The sequence below is a fragment of the Glycine soja genome, chromosome 3, assembly GCF_004193775.1.
Source record: "Glycine soja cultivar W05 chromosome 3, ASM419377v2, whole genome shotgun sequence".
In the NCBI taxonomy this organism is placed as follows: Eukaryota; Viridiplantae; Streptophyta; class Magnoliopsida; order Fabales; family Fabaceae; genus Glycine; species Glycine soja.
Genome location: NC_041004.1, coordinates 9262361 through 9275354, shown reverse-complemented (window position 1 = coordinate 9275354; position 12994 = coordinate 9262361). Strand labels below are relative to the sequence as shown.

The window sequence follows — 12994 nt, the reverse complement described above, 5'->3', positions numbered from 1 at the left end:
TCGTACAATCTGTTCCTTCTATTGAAAAAGTGAGGCTAGTTTATATTTCCTTGTTTTTTTGTCTTTATCTTTATTAGTTTCTTATATATTTTATATTTTATATTTTATATTTTATATGTTTGAGTATTAAAGGTGTAAAAAATAGAAATAGAAATTTAAGGGGCTTTTATTACTATCTTGAGAACTAAATTACATTACATCTATAGTCGTCCTATCCTTCCCCAGGAAAGAATGGTGTAAGCTAGCTAGCAAGCAAGCAAGCACTGTTTATAAGCCCCGTTTCATTAGAGAACGTTAGGCAGTTTTTTTTTCCTTTCCATATTGTATATTCCAGTTCACTAATCACCTTTTCCTAGCCTGCTTGCAATACAAGCACATGAAGGCTGCGGCATATTTTCTGCTACTTTCCTGAATGAAATCTCACTATTGTCTCGGATACGTGTTGCTCATACAGCTGCACCCATTTCTCTATTCATTTTCTTTGGTGTCCAACTTTTGTCTTTTAGGCTGGAGTGATTGAAAGGTAGGAGAGGATAAAATTGGCTATCATCACCATCACTATTGTTGTTGTTGTTGCTTTGGTGTGAATCTGAACCAAGTTGAGTGACTAGGAATGCTAGATCCTTATTTTCTAGAGCAGCAACAGCTACTGGATTAGCATTACCAGGACTAGTAATAATAGCTTAGGGTGAATCCACTTGAGAAGCACTGCTATTGATTTGTGATGAAAGTGAACCACTTTCAATGTGTTGATCTAAGGTTTGCTTGATTTCTGATTTGTAGCAGAGGTTAGAGCTTTCAACTCATGACAGAATGGGAAACAATGATGCAGCAATGTAGATGTAGATGTAGGGCATCCATCTAACACAAACCCAATAGCTTTCTTAGAGCCCGATTCCACTAAAATTTTACCAAAATCATGCTGCCTTGCAATCTTAGGACTTATTGGAATGTTGTGCTGCCTTAGAATATGACAATATAAACCCCAAATATCATACTTCCTTGCAACATTGAGGTGACCAAGCCATGCAGCCCAAAATTAACTTTCAATCCTCCTACTATAACACAAAAATGTGATGTAAGTGTCTCCATTTTTCTCTAATCCTCTTATACTCGTTGATAGAAATTGGATCAGAAAAGTGCCCAACTAATAGGCTTCCTTTTCTCTTCCAAACCAATAGGCTTCCTTCTTGTTAGGCTGAAAGTGTATTTCTCTGGGTTCACTGACCTGTTATCCTTGAAATCCACCTTGAAATCCGTTTGCAAGCTTAAGTTTAATGCAAACATGCACTAAGTTTGCAAACTTAACAATTGTAGAAGGGTTTTCTCCCTTGGCAGAGTAGAAAAATAAATTTTTCTCTCTGATTTTCTTCTCTCTCATCTCTTTTTCTTCTCTTAATACATTATGTTGATCTTTAAGGACCTTCCTAATTACCTGTATGATCAATCCATCATCCAATTTCAATCACAACTCCATTAACACCTCATGGATTTTCGGAAAAGTAAATCTAAAACATCCCCAACAACCCATGGTTGAACACTGGCCAAATCATGACCCTTGTCCACAGTTTACACTCACCCACAAAATGATTAGTAAGTGAATTGAAGCCTTAAACAGTTTATACAAGTATACACATCCATATAGATGCTCATAGCCAAGCCAGCCCTCTCCAACCCCACTACTAAAAAGCATCCACTCCCTACCACCTCCTCCTAGGAATCCCTACAAGTACCCATCTCTCCCACCTCCAGTGTACCCTCACCCTCACCCCCATCCTCATCCACACCCACACCCTCCCTATGTCTACCACTCACCAGCACCCCCACCAAAGAAAAAACCATACTATTACCACTCTCTACCACCACCTCCTCCAAAAAAGGCTCAAACCAACTAATAATATCAAGTTATTTATCAGCAGCATAAAGAGATAAAGTCATGTCTGTTAGGAGATATTCCCAGCACAACCAGACTTGTCCTTACAAATCAGCCCTCCAAACGCCAATCCCACACCAAGTTGGAGGGGAAGCACAGAATAAGACATGGATTTGGGGTTTTGGAAGATAGGATTCAACTCAAAAAACTCCATTGAATCAACAATGGCCAAACAAGACTGTTGCTTCAAGACCGTCCCTCTCCAATACAAAAGCCTCAGATAACAATGAATCACAGATAAAATGAATCTATCATACCTCTAACATATTCATAAAAGAAGACACATACCCAACTACAATAATAAAGCATAAGCACCCCGAAACCCAGAATTCCAAATTAGTTACATAAAGAACTGTTGATGTCGATATTTATGTCTAATCGAAATTTACATTTTGTATTTTTTTGTATGTCATGAATGTGTTGGATCAAGTGGCCTCGAAATAATTAAGAAGGGGGGTTGAATTAATTATTAATGAACCTTTACTAATTAAAAATCTAATCCTTCTTAGGCTTTTACTATGTTTTTAAGAAAGTAAAGAACAGAAATAGAAACTTAACCAAAAGTAAAAGCAGTAATTAAAGTGAACAGCAGAAATTAAAGAGTGTAGGGAAGAAGAAGACAAACACAAGAGTTTTATACTGGTTCGGTAACAACCCGTGCCTACATCCAGTCCCCAAACAACCTGCGATCCTTGAGATTTCTTTTCAACCTTGTAAAATCCTTTAAAGATCCACAAGGGATGTACCCTCCCTTGTTCTCTTTGTAACAACCAAGTGGATGTATCCTCCACTTGAAATGATCCACAAGAAATGTACCCTCTCTTGTTCTCAGTTACAACAACCCAAGTAGATGTACCCTCTACTTGTACCACAAAGGATGTACCCTCCAATATGTTAAGACAAAGTTTTCAGGCGGTTAGTCCTTTGAAACTTTGTGAAGGGGATACAAAAGATATCTTAGGCGGTTATTCCTTTGAAATCTTTTGTATAAGGGAAAGGGAAGAATCAAAAGAATTCTCAGACTGTGTCATTTTGAATTCTTTGAAAAGGGAGAAGGGAGACGAAAAAGAATTCAGGCGGTTAGTCCTTTGTTCTTTTGGAAAAGGGAGAAGAGAGACACAAAAAGAATTCAGGCGGTTAGTCCTTGGCGAATTCTTTTTGGCAAAGGGAGAAGAGAAAGAAAAAGATGAATAGCACACTTTTGTTTTCAAGGTTTGGAAAACTAGAAAACTTAAGAAAGCTTTTTGCAAAAGAAGAAGAAGAAGAAGATGTTCAAAGAGATTCAAATGTTGTAAAAGAATATGTGGAAAAGTTGTTTGTTAATGTTGTAAGTTCACTACAAATGTAAATCAAGGTCTTGCTTTTATAGACTCTTCAAGTCTGGTCAAGAAAACCATTGGAAGAGTTATAACCTTTAGAAAAACCTGAAAACCATTGGAAGAGTTACATCTTTTGATTTTTGTTCAAAACTTGTCACTGGTAATCGATTACCAAATCCTTGTAATCGATTACACCATTTTGAAATCAATTGAAACGTTGTAAATTCAGTTAAAAGCTTTTGAAATCAAACTTTTCCACTGGTAATCGATTACAGGAAACTGGTAATCGATTACTAGAGAGTAAAAACTCTGGTAACTTAGAAAATTTTGTGAAAAACTCTTTTGAAAAACAAAATTGTGCTATGTTTGTTTATTGAAAAATCTTTTCAATACTTCCCCTTGTAAAGTCTTCTTGAATTCTTCTCTTAAAACTTGAATTCATCTTTTCTTGAATCTTGAAATCAAACTTCTCTTGAACTTGATCTTGAACTTGTTGACTAAATCTTGAAATCATTCTTTGGGCTTTTTGTCATCATCTTTGTCATTATCAAAACTTCTTGAATCAACTTGATTCATCATCATGAAGCTTGCTTCTATAGAATGTAATATTCTATACAAACAACTGTTGATGTCGATATTTGTCTATAATCAAAATTTACATTTTGTATATTCTTATATGTCATCAATGTAATTTGCTATATAAACAACTATTGTTCATGCTGAGTGAACCTTAGATTCCCGTTTGAGACTGAATGCAATGATTCTTGCGGACAGTTTGCATTAGTCATTGTATTTAGTCTTAAATTATCCGCTTGGACAGTTTGGGGAGAGTGGTATTTTTATGTTAGATTCATTCATTAAGGTTATTATTATTTTAATTAATTTGATGAAATTTTGGTACAATGTATTTCAAGTTGTTCTCTGAGTGCATACTTGATTATCAGGAAATTAATTTCACCGATGTCATGTCGTGTACTTGGAGACCAATGTGAAATGCTACCGAAATTTAGTCAAAATTTTCAAAATAATGCTAACCCTGATGTATGAAGCTAACATAAAAGACAGTCTTCCTAAATGGGATAGGGCCACACCTATAAATAAAAAAGTGAGATTTTCATGCATGGAATTGCTTAGATGGATCTAAGTTGGATGAATCAAAGTCGCATGAGCCCAGAATATGAGGATGTCGTCGAGCAGTTCTTGCAATTTGCTTCAGAAAGAGGTCGACCGAATGAATAAGGAAAATATTATTGTCCTTGCATCAACTGTTTGAACGGAAGACGACAACTACTAGACGACATACGGGACCATCTATTGTGTGATGGGATTAAGAAGAATTACACGACGTGGATATGACATGGTGAAGTGACAGACATGCAGAGTGGGTCCCAATCTGAACTGTTTGATGTAGAAATGGGAGATCGTTTGGAGGACATGATTCGTGACCTTGGACAAGAGTCTTTTCAGCAAACACATGCCCCTGTGTTTGAAGGATTGTAGAGTGATTCAAAGAAGCCTTTGTATACAGGGTGCAAGAATTCCTTAACCCTGTTGTCTGCGGTGTTAAGTCTGGTTAATGTGAAGGCCAGGTATGGGTGGAGTGACAAAAGTTTAACCTTACTGCTTGAGGTAACGCATAATCTGCTTCCAGAGGACAACACGCTGCCTAAAATGGGCCCACGTGGAAATGAGCCCTTACAGCCAATCAGGATGGTGTGGACAACACTGTCTGTGAGAAATACGACATAAGCAAGGAAAAATGGGCCCAGTTTTGCCAAACTTGCAAAGACCCTTCTTGGGAGGTATGTACCTTGCTATTTAAGTTGTTTTTCAAAAAACATTAACTTGTTATAATTCATTCTAGCAATTTGAAAGATTATTGTTTTATTTTTGCAGGATGTGCGGAAAAAGGCAAAGGTCATCCAAAAATAGAACACTACCCCCCATGTTTTGTCTCGTGGGGGTTATGAATATTTAGAGCATAAGCTCCTGGCTGAGAAGACCAGGAAGAAGCTGGAGGAAGCTGCACAGTCAGGAAGCGTTGATGGTGTCAACGACCCTCCATCCCCCGTCAGACGCCACGTGAAGTGGAAGATGGCCCGCACCAAGAAAATAGGGGAGATGACAGCTGAGGCTGCAAAGGAAATCGCTGAGATGATCGCAAGTCATTTTCAACTAACCATTAGAATTATATTTCTTTATTTTGTGAATGCCATGTGAAAATGTGCCTTTTCTGTGCAGGATTCCTTTGAGGAGCAGGCTTCACAGGGATCCTTCGTCCCCCATGGACATCAGGATGTTCTCACTGCTGTTATTGGACGTCCAGAGCACCCTGGATGTGTTACATGGGATGCCATCGTGTTTGGGGTCTTTAATCCAAACTTCCCACTCTACATAAAGCATGAAGACCTCTCTGAAATCGTACATGGTGGTCAATGGCTCAACATATCAGTGTTACAATATGGATTCTGTAAGTCATTTTAGATTACTTTTAATTACCTAAGTTATTACTTTCAATTCATAAATATTTAACTTTGACTTAATATAAATAGGAATCTGACTGAAACAAGTATACGAGCTGGGAATTTTGATCTGTATGGATTCCTAGAGCCACAGTCCATTTAGAGGTCTGGCAATCGCAGTTTGAGGCTAAAAGATACATAAAGAGTTGGATGCAGAGTTCAAAACGTGATGTCTACCTTGGAGCCTACTTGAATGGGTAAGTCACACAAAATAACTGAATATAATTAATGTTTACTAATATACTAACCCATATTTGTCTCCACTACAGCGGACACTGGCAGATGGTGGTCATCCTGCCCAAGGAATACCTAGTTGTCTGGTTTTGTTCATTGCATAACAGGCCATACAACTACCTTAAGGGGATAATTAATAGGTTAGTATTCTTTTCAATACATTTGCATTGAAATACGTCAACAACATCAATTTTTAATTGTTACTCGTCTAGTACAGTGCTTTAAAAGGTCTTGATGATGCTCCACAATCTAAATCAAAGGTTGCTGCTAGGTGGATTGTCGTCAAGGTACGTCATTTACATAAAACTTCCACTTATATATACTTCTTATGTGTGGGTACACTAATTGTTTAATTAATATCCAAATTTCATTATGTATTTAGTGTAATAGACAAAAAGGAAGCACTGAGTGCGGCTATTATGTCATGCACTGGATGTCCACCATCATATTAGGAAGTTTTAGGAATAACTAGAAAGCGGTACGTTTATTTTAAACAAATTCGATTTTTTTTATAATTTGTATTACATTATTAACTTATCATTTATTTCATCATGCATTATTTTAACGATCCTAGGCCATTGGAGCCAGAGAGATTAAAGGCGCTTCGGATCCAGTGGGGACAGTATTATCTCCGAGTTAGAGCTCAGAGCTAGGATTTAGGGACATTAAATTTAGCTCAGTTTACTTTGGTGTAACATTTTTGCCATTTCCTATGTTATTTGAACATTGAAATAATTTGTTGATATTTGTTAATAATAAATCAATTATTCATTGTTTATTGTGATTAAAATTGCTTGAAAGCATAATAAAATGTTTATTTGTTGTAAATTGGGTCTGAAATTGCATTTTACAGGTACAATTTTGGGTTTATTGTAAAAACATAAAGTTTATATAAAAAAAACTTGAAAACAACATCGGTTATTAATAAAAACCAATGTTAATATAGTAAACAACATCGGTTATTTAGAAAAACCGATGTCAACATACACCTTAACATCAGTTTTTCAATAAACTGATGTTGGTTATTTCTAATAACATCGGTTATTTATACATAACCGATGCTAATATACAAACGTTAACATCGGTTATTTATAAATAACCAATGTTATATATAACTAACTACAACAAAATAAGTGTATAGATGATGAACGTTCACATCGGTTATACATAAAAAAAACCGATGTTAATCTATTAGTTAGCATCGGTTTTTCGAGAAAATCGATGTTAATCTATTAGTTAACATTGGTTTTACATCAAAACCAATGTCAACATTCATCATGTATACACTTATTTTGCTGTAGTTCTTTATATATAACATCGGTTATTTAGAAAACCGATGTTAGCATCAGTTTTTAAAAACCGATGTTAACAATAATACATTCAACATCAATACTTTCAACATCGGTTTTAAAATCGATGTAGAATGTCGTAAATAATCGATTTTGAAAGTGTATTTTCTAATAGTGAAAGATCTTAACTAGCAATTCAATAGGTAAACATAAGATCTATAGTCTTACTTCTGTCAGCAAAAATTGCAAACACACTTCTTTATGAAAGACAAATGTGTTTGGATATTATTCATTACCAATCCAACATTAACCTTGTTTCTATGTTTAAGCATTGGAAGTGTAAAACATCCATTTGACATGGATAAAAAAAGATTTCCAAACACAACCTAAAATAATCAGCCAGGCCCGTTCAGTTTTTTCCCTTTTAGATCTATGTCAAGATATAAAAATCCAATAGATAGGTTTGCTTGGTGGTTGAAGGGACAAGGTAAGGGCGAGATTATGGATTCAAATCCCTTCTACTAGCAAATTCATATTATCCTCTTTTATAATTTGACAAATCCAGTGACTCTTAAAAAAGAATTTGACAAACATAATTTATATTATCCTCTTTTATAATAGTCATTGTTTGGTCCACTAGAGGCCTGATCTACAAACTACACAAATAAGACAATAAATCATACATGCATATATGCTCACCAGTATATGTACCTTCATACACACAAACAAATTATGTATAATTCCAAATGTATATCTACTAATCCCAAGACTATGTATCACTAACCTGAAGAAAGTAAGCAAACGCAAATTTTGCACTCAAAATAACAAGCCAAAACAGCATATACCTAAGAAAAGGAGCAAGGTATCAAACTAATAAGTGCAACAATGCAAAACTTTAGCTTGCAAGTAAAATTAATTACAGAGCGCACACAATATTTTAAAACAATAATATATCAACATAATTCTAAAATATTTTAAAACACGAAGAAAGAACATAACTTCTTGCTTATGCCTAAAAGTTATAGAGTTGGAGATATAATAACATGCAAAGATAATCATATATAACAGGATGGCACGTATTCAAGCAATACAAAAGAATTTATATCTTAGTGGGCAAAAAATGTTATCGAGTATAGTTTACCAAATATAATGCTATGAGACTAAAAAAAAATTCATGATATGGTGGAACTAATTATTTATTTATCTTAAAGAAGGAATTACGTACCTACATATTTAAGTATTTTCATCAACTAATATGATTTTAAATAATTTTTTCATTTTTTATATATTATAATTAAATTAAATAAACTTATATTGTTTAAAATTATTTTTGAACATTTAAATACTTTATTTAAGAATATTATTTGTAAACAACAAAGAAATTTTTTTCCATATAAGCTTGATTTGTTTATTAACTTTTTTTTGGGACCAAATATTTACATATAAATAAAAAATTAACAATGCAATAATTCATTAAAATAAATAGTTTTACGAAACAAAATATAAAAAGCAGTATTTAAAGTTTCATAATAAAAAAGGTAATAAACATGTCATCTAGTATATAGTTTCCCATAATAAATTAGCAATATGAAAATAGGTAAAAGGGTTTTTAAATTCAATAAAGGATAAAAAATATTTTTAAATAAATTAGAGAAAATAAAATTTGAGAAGAAAAAAATGCTAATAACTTATATTTAAGTTAACTGCTACTTCAATTAGCTTGAAAATAAACTATAAACAACTAAAATAAGTTTGTGTACTAAACAAATTTCATTTTGTTTGAAGTAGATTATAAGGTAATTAAATGAATTTATAAGTTTTGCGCCTAATAAAATTAACAAATATCAAAGTATATTTTCTGAAATTATTTAAATTTTCATGACACACACATAAATAGTCGAGCAAAGGGAGACTGTTTTTTATATTTTCATGTCTAATATATGATTTGTTTTCACGCCGTATTCCTCTTGGGCCTGCTTGTATGGGTTTCGAGCATATTGCTAACAATCACTATCATCTACAATTTCGATGTTGACCTATACCACTCTAATACATCTTCCTAAAGGCTTGCAAGGCTTCTCAATACTTGGCTGGTCAATCTTGCAAGGCTCCTATTCTACTTGGAACTTAGAGCAACAATAATATCGTCACTTAAAATCATATATCATGCATTAGACATATGGGAAATGCCTGCATGAAAACCTCTTAATTTTATAAATTCACCAACAGCAGGAAATCAAGAAAATAAATTATATGAATTTTAATAAGCTTTAAGACACTAGTCCTTGGCCAACTTTGTTTTAACACCAAGGCAATTACCATGGCTGTTCATAAATCCATATTTACAGAACAAAATTGGGGCATGGGGCTCAATACAAATCAAAAACAGGTTCTAAATATGTATTAGACTAACAACGGCAACCAATTAGACAAAGAGAGACTTAGTGCTCTAAGAATCAAATTCGCATGCAAATTGAAAATTATAGGATTAGGAAAATCCTCATCTTTTCCCACCTATCTTTACTCTTCAAAACCCAAAATGATTCCAACTCTTGTCTTTTCCTTAGAGAGAAATACATGAAGAAAGGATGGATGAAGATTATTTCCTGCACCCAAATGGAGATTCTAGGAGCTTAAAAATTCACTCTTTAAAATATCAAAATTCAAGGAATCTTAAAAATTACTACCTAGAACCTATATGGATCACAACAACTTGACAGAAAAGAAAAAAGAATAAAAAGGAGAGAAAATTAAAATACAGTTGATTTGAGGATTAAGAACTATCAATGAGAAGCTAATGGATATGTGAACATTGTTTTATAATTTCAAGTGAGACTCAAAGTGATTTTGATGGAATAAAAAGTTTTGCCATGAAAGTGGAACTGGGAACATCGAGAGAGAAGAAAAGAAAGCGTTGGGGCCTTGGGGGAGAAGAAATGTTTGATAAAAATTCACAGGAATGCTAAAACAAGCAATGTTGGTAGGCATTATATATATGTTATATAATTCAATTGTGAGAACTGAAATTAATTTATATAGTAAATAAAATGAGAATATTTTCTATTTTTAAAATATTTATTTATGTAATTTACTGACAGTTTGTTTTATCTATATTACAATAAATAACATGAATTTTTTAATATAGATAAAAAAATGTTGTCACTAAATCAGAAACATTATTTTAAAAGCTAAATATAATATATAAAATAAAAAACTTATATAAATATACATATTCTAATTTATGTAAAAATAGAATTTAATGTTATATGTTATATTTGAAAATATAATATATAAGATTATAAAAATATAATAAATAAAAAAAGTTGAATTTGAACTATTTTTGCATAAATTTTTTATTAATATTATATTTTGCACGAAATATTCAAATGAGCACTTTGATGTCGTCATAAAGGAATGTGTTTCTCATTCTAAATATCATGGTTCTTGTCCTTCCTCAAGCTTCTTTAAAGTTTTTATTTTTTTAAGAAAAATGTTAATCAACCTTTTATTATAATCAATTTTTGAAATTTTACCATCAACGGTTAAAATTAGGAGTGGGTAAGTGGGCCGACTCGCCCCGCATAAGCCCACATTGGTAGCAGACGGACCAATCTGCCCCGCACTCTTACTCGAACTTAATACATTGGTCTGCACCCGCCTCACGGGCCTAATTTTTAAATAAACACTTAAAGTTGAAAATAAATATAGTTTTTTCTCTTAAAAAAATAGGAGGGCTAATTTGGTAAAATAGGTAAAATAAGGGGATGTATTTTGCAATTAAGCCTTAAATTAAAGTAAATTTGGATTTTAGTGAATGCATATGTTACACATTGCATCTTATTGGGCCTTGCTCAATGCACATGTTGTACTAAAGTCAAATTGGGTCTTCATCAATGCATAAATTTTACTTATGTCATATTTAAACTTATTGAATAATTGGTGTTACACTTATACCGTATATTTTGAATTACTTAATTTTATAAATTTTGATTATCATATATTTTTTTTCAGAATATAAAGGGTATTTATTGTCATTTTTAAATATTTATTTTGTAAAAAACACAAATTAAAAGACCAATGATAAGCATGGCTTATTGATCTTAATGAAATAATTTAAATATTATTTTCTTAATTGAAAAATATTACTAATATACTAATTTCAATAGTTTTCTGGTATAAAATATATTTAAGTATATTATATATTTATTACGATTTATAATAAATAAAATTTTTGTTACTTCACATACATAGACAAGTGACATTTCAGTCGCTAATTCGGTCACTAATCTCGAAACAGAAATACGTATAGCGACCGAATTATGTTCGGTCGCTATAACCTTGATATTGCGACTGAAATCTATTCGGTTGCTATCTTCAACTACATATCGGTCGCTACTTCAGTGGTTAAAGTACTTTTGTTTTTTTTACATGTACAACAATCGAAATAGCCACCGAAGCCTTCAGCGACCTTCAACTTCGGTCGCTAATTCCGTCGCTGACACACGTTAGGCATCATTATCAAATTCGGTCGCAAATTCAGTCGCGTATTGCACCAATAACAGTGTGGTCTCTACTTCGGTCGTTGCCGGACACCAAAATTTTTCGGTCACTAATTTCAGTTGCAAAATAACATTTTTCTAGTTGTAAGGATTGAAACTTTGAACTTATTAAAATATTACTTTTAAATACATTGTTATTTGTTTTACCTTTTTTATTTATGTTTATGATATTAATGATCACATTATAGGAAATAGCATGATTCAAATTATTATAGTAAATCTCATATTTTTTAATTTATATTAGTCAATTTTAAAATATTATGTTAATGATATTAAATAAATCAATATTATTATTTTCAAATATTTGATAAACACACACACACACATAAAAAAAATAACAAAAAACTGTGTCATGTTGTTAAATTCGTTTTTATTTTTTTATCTAAAAAAATAAAAAAACAATAATTTTTGTTGTCATTATTAATTCTTTTTTTAAGCTCCTGTAAAAAATTATTTTTGCTCCCTCTATCTTGAAAACATAGGTTGTGCGTTTACTGTCTCTTCTTTTTTCTATTTTAGTTGATTTTTGAATAACTATAAAAAATTCTCATTATTATAACTTTATTTCATATTTTAAAGAAAATAACAAAAGATATTATCACTGTTTCTTAAAATGCTAAATGTGTGTAATTGTTTTGTTCTAAAATCAAGAATTAATCTTTTTTTTTCATAGATCAAGAATCTTTGTAATTAAAACACATTGTTCAATTTCATGATTATCTATTTTTTTTATCGGAATTCCAAGATAAACTATTAATCATTCTTTCATTGAAACAGAATCACACATAAAAAACAAAAGAGCTGGCCTCCGCAAAAACTCTATTTTCGTTGAATAATGCATACCTGAATTTTGGCTTCCCACCATTCATCACTAGCAGCAATGGTTTTCTTCTCCCCATCCCAGGCAAGACCTGTGTCCTTCCCAATAAGCTTAGCCCATAATTGTCATTCCTTTTTCAAAGAATCCCACCTATTTTTAAATTGTTTATATTCATATCTCAAATTTGTTGCCTTATTGAACTTTTCTGCAATATTTGCCCAACCAAGTTTAGTGAAGTGGTTGTGAGGTTTATTTCCAGCATTCACCTTCACCTCTTCTATGCACACTTTCAACATAATCTCTGTAACAGCCGTAACT

General features: G+C 32.4%; 1 long non-coding RNA gene across 1 annotated transcript; it reads right to left on the bottom strand.

Moving 5' to 3' along the window:
• Positions 1 to 7904: 7904 nt before the first annotated feature.
• Positions 7905 to 9906, bottom strand: LOC114405411. The gene is made up of 3 exons (XR_003665202.1): positions 9812 to 9906; positions 8082 to 8142; positions 7905 to 7946 (listed from the first exon to the last, which is right to left on the bottom strand). It is a non-coding gene; the product is annotated as an uncharacterized LOC114405411 (long non-coding RNA).
• Positions 9907 to 12994: the final 3088 nt, after the last annotated feature.